The sequence below is a fragment of the Schistocerca americana genome, chromosome 1 (genome assembly GCF_021461395.2).
Source record: "Schistocerca americana isolate TAMUIC-IGC-003095 chromosome 1, iqSchAmer2.1, whole genome shotgun sequence".
In the NCBI taxonomy this organism is placed as follows: Eukaryota; Metazoa; Arthropoda; class Insecta; order Orthoptera; family Acrididae; genus Schistocerca; species Schistocerca americana.
Window position 1 is genome coordinate 113,485,910 of NC_060119.1, and position 7,689 is coordinate 113,493,598.

Sequence of the window (7,689 nt, forward strand, 5' to 3'; positions counted from 1 at the left end):
AATGTTTCTGAGCACAATGGGACTTAACTTCTGAGGTCATCAGTCCCCTAGAATTTAGAACTACTTAAACCTAACTAACCTAAGGACATCACACACATCCATGCCGGAGGCAGTATTCGAACCTGCAACCGTAGCGGTCGCGCGGTTCCAGACTGTAGCGTGTAGAACCTCTCGGCCACTCCGGCCGGCATTGCTGCAGCAGCAACTGTGCAAACGTTAACATATGGAATAAAAACAGACACCACTTGTGAAAGGTAGTAGTCTAAAGCTCTTGACTTAGGTTTCAACCCACATAAATGGGTATTTTTCAGAGGTATTATTACGTTTTACATGCTGACCATTATGTGCCACCATTAGGCTTATTCAGTACTTGTTTTTCCAGCATAGGCGTCGAGCTTCTATATAGGAATGGTAGAAAACCACCGGTCAAAGCTGACATCGGTATTTTAGTTCTGAACAGCCTGTAATTTGTGATATTTTTTGGTGTGGGTTATAATAGGTTTTTAAATTTTTTCTGATAAACGGATAAAAACCCGGAGTATCAATTAGTCATAGCATTAGTGCTAAAATTTTTGAGTTTTAAATAAAAGTTTTTTTTTAAATGCGTAATGTTTTCCATAAAATTTCCATTGCTTTGATATATTGGTTTATTTTAGAAACTGGAGAACACAATCAGCACTATTTTAATAACAATGCCTACAGCTAGAAACAAGCAACGGCCACCTTACGTAAGAGTCGGTGCAACGCTGCAGAGAGAACCATCTACTTGTTGCTGTATGGCGTGGCCTATTAGACGCTATGCGTGTGTGCACAGTGTGCAAGGTGGTGGGGCAGTTTCTCGTTGTCCTCCGACATCAGTTGTATTGCAAAATGGCACCACCCCGAGTTTGGAAGTACTTTACGAAGTGCGATTGCAGTGAAGTAGAATTTGCTTTAAAAGACTAAAAACGGGCGGAGGCGCACCATACTTGCGAGATCATACAACGAGAAAACATCCACACTGTTCTTTGGAGGATAAGTTTCATTAATACACCTATATAATCTTATTAGTGTGCTACAAACTCTGGATAATAACTCAACCCTTTATTCTGTGGGGTTGCTTCAGCTTGAAAAATTGATACCATCCAAAAGCGACGATGCAGAGAAGTCATCAACTTGTAACCTTTCACTCTTGCTGTCGCCGCGTCCGCCTTCAGCTTCGCAATCTCTGCTGGAGACAACGAGCGATTTCGTTGTGCACCCAACCCCATATCGATCCTAGTTTCGTACTGTGTATTTTTTCAGCTTCGTTATAATTTTTCAGTATTTGTTCAGAGTCTATGTTTATTACTGAAAGTAATAGAAATTAAACACCGAAAATCGGTCATTTCAGTAGGTGGTTATTTTGAACGGTTTTAATCGGTTGAACTGGAGACGAAGAGAACCGGTGCAATCGAAAACCGGTTGTTTCAGCGATAACCGTTATCCCTATTTCTTACACCCGCTGTACATCGCAGGGTGGAACGTAGCAATAGTAACTGGTCTCCGATATAACGGAGAGGAAGACATTTTTATTTATAATTCACCGAAGATAATCAGCTTTTGAATAAGGAGGATGAACTAGAGAATAGCAACAGGTCATATGCCAATAAATTCCTAAGTAGCGGTAAGTGCGCGCTGCAGAGAGTAATGACGTGATTCATTCGTGGACAAGGGAACAAGTAGACAGAAATTGCGGACAGTAAATCCACCCGGGGCTACATGTCGAGAGTGTTAGCACAGGCTGAGCTCGGGCGAAAAATTTTCTGCCGCCGTTGGAAAGGTTCCTGAACTTTCGCTCATTAATCTCGCCCATAATGGCCTAACGACTTCATCATTAAGCTGCTATAAAGCGGGGCCGGTCACAGGTAGTTCCGGCGCTGACCATTAATTGTCTGGCTGTCCTGCGTATATGGCGATGGCGGGCTGACCTGTTGTGTCATTGTGTCAGGTGCGCCAACAGCTCGTCTCGTTAGTACGCGTTTGCACTGCATTGTCGGCGGAGAAAGCCGGGGACCTGTTGTTATTTGTTGTATGCCTCTCTCCGTGTCTCAGTAACAAGAGCAGGTGGTGGGGAAACAGAGGTGCACAGATCGATGGCGTTTGCCCTTGCAGTTGGCTGCACTGCTATGGAAGGTATCGTTTTTTAAAAGGAATGACATTTCTTTTACGAATCAATACATGGCTACTTTACATACTGCAATACACACTCTAAGACAAGAAATAGGACGCAGCACGCAGGAATTGTGCGAGCTAGTCACAAATTGATATTCACGCATGCTGCTTCAGTCAAAGTTCATCGATGGGTGGTTAATGGTGGCCAACTCTCGTCAACCCATGACCAAATGTTTTCAATCGATGAGGGAGATGCAGGCGTGCTGGCCAGGGCGACTTTCGAGTATATTTTGCATTTAAATGGCTCTGAGCACTATGCGACTTCTGAGGTCATCAGTCGCCTACAACTTAGAACTAATTAAACCTAACTAACCTAAGGGCGTCACACACATCCATGCCCGAGGGTTCGAACCTGCGACCGTAGCGGCCGCTCGGTTCCAGACCGTAGCGCCCAGAACCGTACGGCCACTCCGGCCGGCTATTTCGCATTCAGATAGGTCGAGACAGCAAGAAAGACATGTGTTCTTCTGTTATTTTGCTGAAAGATAGGGTCATGGAGACCTCGAAGATATCATACAGCTACTGGCCTCCATTCATCAGAAATGTGACGGCTGCTGGTCGAATTACTGGCTACAAGAATCAGAGTCCAATTCCCAATGTTACCCCATACCAACCCCCCCCCCTCCCCCCCCCTCCCCACCCTCCCAGGTACTGGGCCCATATGACGATGACGCATGCAGTCTAGCAACGTTCGTTCACCTTGGAGCTTCCACATACGGGTAAGCCTATCGTGATGCTGTTCACAGAACCGCAACTCGTCTGAAAAGACAATGCGCTGCCACTCCAGTGCCCACTTTGGCCGTTGGTCGCACTGCTATCACCGTGCTGCCCCACAAACGGAAACAATGGTCTGCGTGCTGACAGTCTGTGGACACTTGCTAAAAATAAGCCCATAGCGTATGGGTGGTATGTGGTGGGACTGTACGATCCCATACGGCTGAGTGAACAATATGTCTGTCCTCTCTGGCCCTAGCAACCGGGTGGTGTGAGATCCTGCGTAGGATTCCTCGCATTCGATATATCACTTGATATTTGTGGGATCACTACCAACATGAGCAGCAATATCGCGCAATAAACTGCTGTCGCAGTAGTCCAAGATCTTGCTTTTGTCGAATTTGTCGTCCTGCTTTCATGAAGCGTGATACTGTCTTCTCACAAACAAACAACATTTTAATGCGATTTATGAGTTAGAAATTCTCTACATAATCTATCCCTATTTGCAGAATGTAGATGAAGTTACTAGGGCTTACTTCGTTCTGGTGAGATGAAATGTATATGACTATCATGTTAACTGATTTTTCCGTGTTTTCTTGGTAGACTAACTGTATAATAAATTAAAAGCACTATACTGCTTACCTATATTTACATAGACACCCCGAAAGCCGCTGAAAGGTGCGTGGTGGAGGGTACCCTGTTCCGCTACTAGTCATTCCCTTTCGTGTTCCACTCGAAAATACAGAGAGGCAAAAACGACTGTCTATATGGCTCTTTATGAGCCCTAATTTCTCGTATCTTATCTAGATGATCCTTAGGAGCAATTTATGTTGGCGTCAGTAGAATCGTTCGGCACTCAGTTTCAAATGCGGGTTTTCTAAATTTTCTTGATAGTGTTTCTCGAAAAGAAGGTCGCCTTCCCTCCAGGGATTCCAATTTGAGCTCCCGGAGCATCACCGTAACCATTACGTGCTGTTCGAAACTACCGGTAACAAATGTAGCATCCCACCTCTGAATTGATTCGATATCTTGCTTCAGTCCGAGACTCAAGAATATGCTGTCTCCTTTACAAGTTAACCAGTCTTTCCCATAATTCTAGCAATAAACCGATGTCGGCGATTCACCTTCGCTACCAAACTTCTGACAAGGTCGTTCCATTTCATATCGTTTTGCAACGTTACACGCAGAAATTTAAACGACTTCGCTGTGTCAAGCAGGACACAACTAATACTGTATCCGAACATTACACGTTTGTTGTTCCAACTCATCCGCATTAACTTCCATTTTTTCGCATTTAGCTGCCATTCATCACACCAACTAGAAATTTTGCCTAAGTCGTCTCGTATCTACCTAGAGTCACTCAACATCGACATATTACGATACACCACAGCATCATCAGCAAACAACCGTAAAGCTGTGAGGACGGGACGTGAGTCGTGCTTGGGTAGCTCAGTTGGTAGAGCACTTGCCCGCGAAAGGCAAAGGTTCCGAGTTCGAGTCTCGGTCCGGCACACAGTTTTAATCTGCCAGGAAGTTTCATATCAGCGCACACTCCGCTGCAGAGTGAAAATCTCATTCTGGAAACATCCCCCAGGCTGTGGCTAAGCCATGTCTCCGCAATATCCTTTCTTTCAGGAGTACTAGTTCTGCAAGGTTCGCAGGAGAGCTTCTGTTAAGTTTGGAAGGTAGGAGACGAGGTACTGGCAGAAGTAAAGCTGTGAGGACGGGACGTGACTCGTGCTTGGGTAGCTCAGTTGGTAGAGCACTTGCCCGCGAAAGGCAAAGGTTCCAAGTTCGAGTCTCGGTCCGGCACACAGTTTTAATCTGCCAGGAAGTTTCATATCAGCGCACACTCCGCTGCAGAGTGAAAATCTCATTCTGGAAACATCCCCCAGGCTGTGGCTAAGCCATGTCTCCGCAATATCCTATCTTTCAGAGCAAGGTTCGCAGGAGAGCTTCTGTTAAGTTTGGAAGATAGGAGACGAGGTATTGGCAGAAGTAAAGCTGTGAGGACGGGACGTGAGTCGTGCTTGGGTAGCTCAGCTGGTAGAGCAATTGCCCGCGAAAGGCAATGGTCCCGAGTTCGAGTGTCGGTCCGGCACACAATTTTAATCAGCCAGGAAGTTTCAACCGTAGATTGCTGCTCCTACTGTCCACCAATCTTTTATGTATATAGAGAACAACAGCGGTCCTACCACACTTCCCTTGGGCACTCCTTACGACACACTTGTCTCTGATGAACACTCCCCGTCGAGGACAACATATGGGTCCTATTACTTACGAAGTCTTCGAGCCACTCACGTATCTGTGAACTTGGAAAAAAATTCGAAATTTATGGTAAGATCTTATGGGATCAAACTGCTGAGGTCATCGGTCCCTAAGCTTACACACGACTTAATCTAATTTAAAGCAACTTACAGTAAGGACAATACACACACCCATGCCCGAGGGGGGACTCAAACCTCCGACGGAGGGAGCCGCGCGGACCGTGACGAGACTCCTCCGGCCGCACGGCTACCGATCGCGGCTCTGTGTACTTTTTCCATTTGCTCGTACTTTCGTTAACAGCCTGCAACAGGGCGCAGTGTCAATGCTTTCCTTAAGTTTGGAAGTGTGGAATCTACTTGCTGCCCTTCATCTATAAATTACATCGTCTTCAGGCCACAAGTGGCCCAACGGGACCATCCGACCCCCGTGTAATCCTCAGCTAAGGATGTGGATAGGAGGGGCGTGCGGTCAGCACTCCGCTCTCCCGGTCCTTACGATGGTTTTCTTTGACCGGAGCCGCTAATATTCGGTCGAGTAGCTCCTGAATTGGAACCACGAGGCTGAGTGCACACGGAAAAAGGGCAACAGCGCATGGCGGCATGGATGGTCACCCATCCAAATGCCGGCCACGCCCGACAGCGCTTAACTTGGGTGATCTGACGGAAACCGGCGTATCCACTGCAGCAAGGCCGTTGCCGACGCCCCTCATCTATAGGCCGCAATATATCGTATGAGAAAATGGCAAGCTGACTTTCACACTAGCGATGCTTTCTGAAACCATGCTGATTCGTGGACATAAGCTTTGCATTCTCAAGAATGTTTATTACATTCACACTGTGAATATGTTCAAGGATTATGCAGGAAACCGAAGGTACGGATAGTAATTTGTATTTTTGCTGGTCCGTTGTTTTACCCCTTTCATATAAAGGAACCACCTGCGCGTTTTTCCAGTCGCTTGGAACTTTGCGCTGTGATAGATATTGACAATAAATGCAGGCTAGGTAAGGGGCCAATGCCGTAGAGTACACTTTGTAAAACTGAACTGGGCTTCCACCCAGACTTTGCGATTTATTTGCTTTTAAATCTTTTAGTAGTTTCTCTACGCCAGGAATGCTTATTACTGTGTCGTCTACACGAGAGTCTGTCCGATCGTCAAATATAGATATATTTGTACGATTCTCCTTTGTGAACGATTTCTTGAACGTGAAATTTAAAACTTCGGGATTCGTTTTGCTATCTTCAACTGCCACGACAGGCTGGTTACTAAGGAATTGAATGGAAGCCTTGGACGCTCTTAGCGATTTTACAAAGGACCAGAATTTTCTCGGCTTGTCTGCGAGATCTTTTACTAAGGTCATGACTTGGGTAGTTGTTATGCGCTTCGAGCATAGTTGTTATCACAGACGGACGAATAGTTCAAGTGGCTCCGAGCACTATGGGACTTAACATCTGAGGCCATCAGTCCCCTAGAACTTAGAACTACTTAAACCTAACTAACCTAAGGACATCACACACATCCATGCCCGAGGCAGGATTCGAACCTGCGACCGTAGCGGTCGCGCGGTTCCAGACTGAAGCGCCTAGAACCGCTCGTCCACACCGGCTGGCCAGACGGACGAATATCTGCTAACGTTTGCTTGTCGTCATTTTTGCGTTCTCTCTTGAACCGAGAGAGCAATAGCCTCTGCTTCATCATCATCTTCCAGGATTAATTTTTTCATTTAACCAGTTGTCGGCTTAAAAGCCCGTTATCAGACTGTAACTGACTTTCGTTACCGAAAAGATTACAACGTTTGTAAACAAATTGGGGAAAGATGTTACTCATCTACATTGAGACGCAAACTCAGAGTAAATGTCATCTTTGTCAGTGCAGTGGTAATGCAATTAAAATAGTGAAAAAATTGTTCAGCAAATAAATACAGTATAGAGAGAGACACATTTACAACATTGACACTATTCTCGAAAACAAAAAAAGCACTCCATCTTAAGGCCACAAGTGGCCCATCGGAACCATCCGACCGCCGTGTCATCCTCAGTGGAGGATGCGGATAGGAGGGGCGTGTGGTCAGCACACCGCCCTCCCGGTCGTTATGATGGTCTTCTTTGACCGGAGCCGTTACTATTCGGTCGAGTAGCTCCTCAATTGGCATCACGAGGCTGAGAGCACCCCGAAAAATGGCAACAGCACACGGCGACCGGGATGGTCACCCATCCAAATGCCTGCCCAGCCCGACAGCGCTTTACTTCGGTGATCTGACGGGAACCGGTGTATCCACTGCGGCAAGGCCGTTGCCTCGTTCTCGAACACAGTGCCTACATAACAGTTCCAGTTAAATAAATAAACGGAATAAATAAAACAAAATTAGTACTTGACGATATATTAAAAAAGTAAAGTGCTACAGAACCCAATTAAAATAAGGAATTAACTATATAAATTTAATATTGGAGCATGGATTATACCTCGTGCTAGTTTGACACTTGTTACGTACCGTCTTCGTGTTACTACGATTTTAA

General features: G+C 45.9%; 1 pseudogene; it reads right to left on the reverse strand.

Moving 5' to 3' along the window:
- Positions 1-7,351: 7,351 nt before the first annotated feature.
- On the reverse strand, positions 7,352-7,469 carry LOC124560939 (annotated as a pseudogene).
- Between the last annotated feature and the right edge of the window lie 220 nt (positions 7,470-7,689).